The 2,060-nt window shown below is 41.6% G+C and overlaps 1 non-coding gene across 1 annotated transcript; it reads right to left on the bottom strand.

Annotated features, from left to right (window-relative positions):
- Positions 1-1,505: 1,505 nt before the first annotated feature.
- On the bottom strand, positions 1,506-1,613 carry LOC144455576 (U6 spliceosomal RNA). Its single transcript, XR_013484288.1, has one exon. It is a non-coding gene; the product is annotated as a U6 spliceosomal RNA (small nuclear RNA).
- Between the last annotated feature and the right edge of the window lie 447 nt (positions 1,614-2,060).

Below are 2,060 nucleotides of genomic sequence, written 5' to 3'. Positions count from 1 at the left end.
TCTCTCACAGAGTCATTAGTTTCCATTTGTCCAATTCTAGTTTTTAACAGATTGTTTTCTTCTGTTACTTTTTGTGCTTCCCTTCTCCATTTGGCCAATTGTATGTTTAAGGGATTTGTTTTCTTCAGTGTACTTTTTTTCCAATTGGCCAATTGTATTTTTTAAGGACTTTTCTACCTCTCTCATTAGAGTTTTAAAGTCCTTCTTGAGCTCTTCTAAGAAGGCTTTTTGGGCTTCAGACCAGTTCATATTCCCTTTTGATGTTGCAGATGTGGGTTTGTTGACAATGTTGTCCTCTTCAGAATTTCTGTCTTGATCTTCACTCTTCTTATGTGAATCTATGGTAGGTATTTTTTTTTTTACTTATGGTTTCTTTATTCCCTGGACTTTAAAGAGATTGAGCTCTCCTGCTGAGGAACAGAGGGCACTGACCCAAGCTTCTTGTGTTGGGAGCCTAGGTCTTGGTCACTGGCTTTGTGTGCTGGGGCCTCTTATGTTGGCAATTGGAAGCTGTAGGGTTCTGGCAGCTTACCTCATGCTGGGCTGGAATCAGCAAGGCTGGAACTTTCAGGCAATTCTTGGTTGCCTGCTTTTCCTTTCCTTTAGCTTTCTTCAGCTTCTTTTAGATGGGTGCTGCAGGGTGTTTATCTGCCTGGGGTCCCTTGTAATGCTGCCTCCCTCATTTCTGCTAATGCACTGGGAGATTCCTTTGTGGTAGAGTGCTGAGGCACCTGGTGGTTTTCTGAGCTGGTTTCCACCATTTCCCCCACCCTCACTGAGGCACTGGGAGGTCCAGGTGTTGGTGTTTGCCTGCTCTACTGCCTGGGCTTCAGGATCTCTTCCTGGTTGACAGTTGGAGGTTCTGAGAGCTCACCTGGTGTTGGATTGGAATCAGCAAGGCTGGAACTTTGGGAAGACTCTAGGTTGTTTTCTTCAGCTCCCTTCAGATGAATGCTGCAGGATGCTTATCCGCCTGGGGCTCTTTGTAGTACTGCTTCCCTTATTTTTGCTGAGGCATTGGGAGACCTGTTTGCTGGGCTGCTGCACTGCTGCTCCCCGTCTTTCGTCTAGGTCAGCTGTTGCAAGTTTTTTTTTCCTAGGGTGATATTTTCTGGTTTTTCAGAGGTTGATAGGGGAGGGTGAGAGCGACTGCCTTTTCAGTCTGCCATTTGGGTCCGGGAAGCAGAATAGAAAGATTGTCCTGACACTTCTTGAGGGATAGGAAGATAAGAAGGTGTTTGGTTAAAGTTACTACAGCAATTTGGATCCCAAGACAGGCCTTAGGCACAAGTTTGAAGGTTTCCTTGTGGTTAGAGTGAAGTTGGAACATGCTGAAGATTAGAGTTTTCCAGGGATATTTCATAAGGGTTGTGAAATCTTTATGGGGGGATCTCATCTTCTCCTCAGGATTTCACTTTAATTATTCTATATCCAACATATAGCTTTTTAGGGTAGTTGGAAGGTTGAAAGGATTTATAGAAAGTGAAAAACTTCACCATCTTGTAGGTTATTTTATTCATTTTTGTGTATCTGTAAGTCATCCTTGTCCAAGGACCATTCAAATCTTCTCTATATTATTTTAATTTAAAAAAAGAATATATGCTGCTGAAGCTTGCACTCTTGTTTTCTTTTTATAGAACTTTTACAACCCTCAAGCTTGTTAAGTGCTATGCAGGTCTCACACATAGAGAACTAAATTATTAATTAATTTGAGGTAGCAGAATAAATTAATTCTGCCCATTGTGTCTAAAATTAAAAGAGAAATTAAATACTCTTATCATATCACATAGATGTGATGTGGGTTTTCTTTCCAGTACATAGATTACTACATCTGGAATCAAAATCTAGGTTCAAATTCAGGCTCTACCCTCTTAACTGGGTGACATTTCACTCTCTGGGCTCCTGTGTTCTCTCTTGTCAGATGAAGTAGTCTGACTAGACAGATATTTAGATATCTTCCAACCATGAGTACTAGTCCACAAGTCTGAGGAATGGACTGGGAAAAAGGGAAAGGTAGTTGTACTTTTAGATTTAAGAGGAAGACTTGGGGTTCAGGGGAA

The sequence above is a fragment of the Phascolarctos cinereus genome, unplaced genomic scaffold, assembly GCF_003287225.1.
Source record: "Phascolarctos cinereus isolate Bilbo 61053 unplaced genomic scaffold, phaCin_HiC Scaffold_9;HRSCAF=440, whole genome shotgun sequence".
NCBI classification, from domain to species: domain Eukaryota; kingdom Metazoa; phylum Chordata; class Mammalia; order Diprotodontia; family Phascolarctidae; genus Phascolarctos; species Phascolarctos cinereus.
The sequence above is the reverse complement of the archived record's forward strand: the minus strand, read 5'-3'. Positions and strand labels throughout refer to the sequence as shown.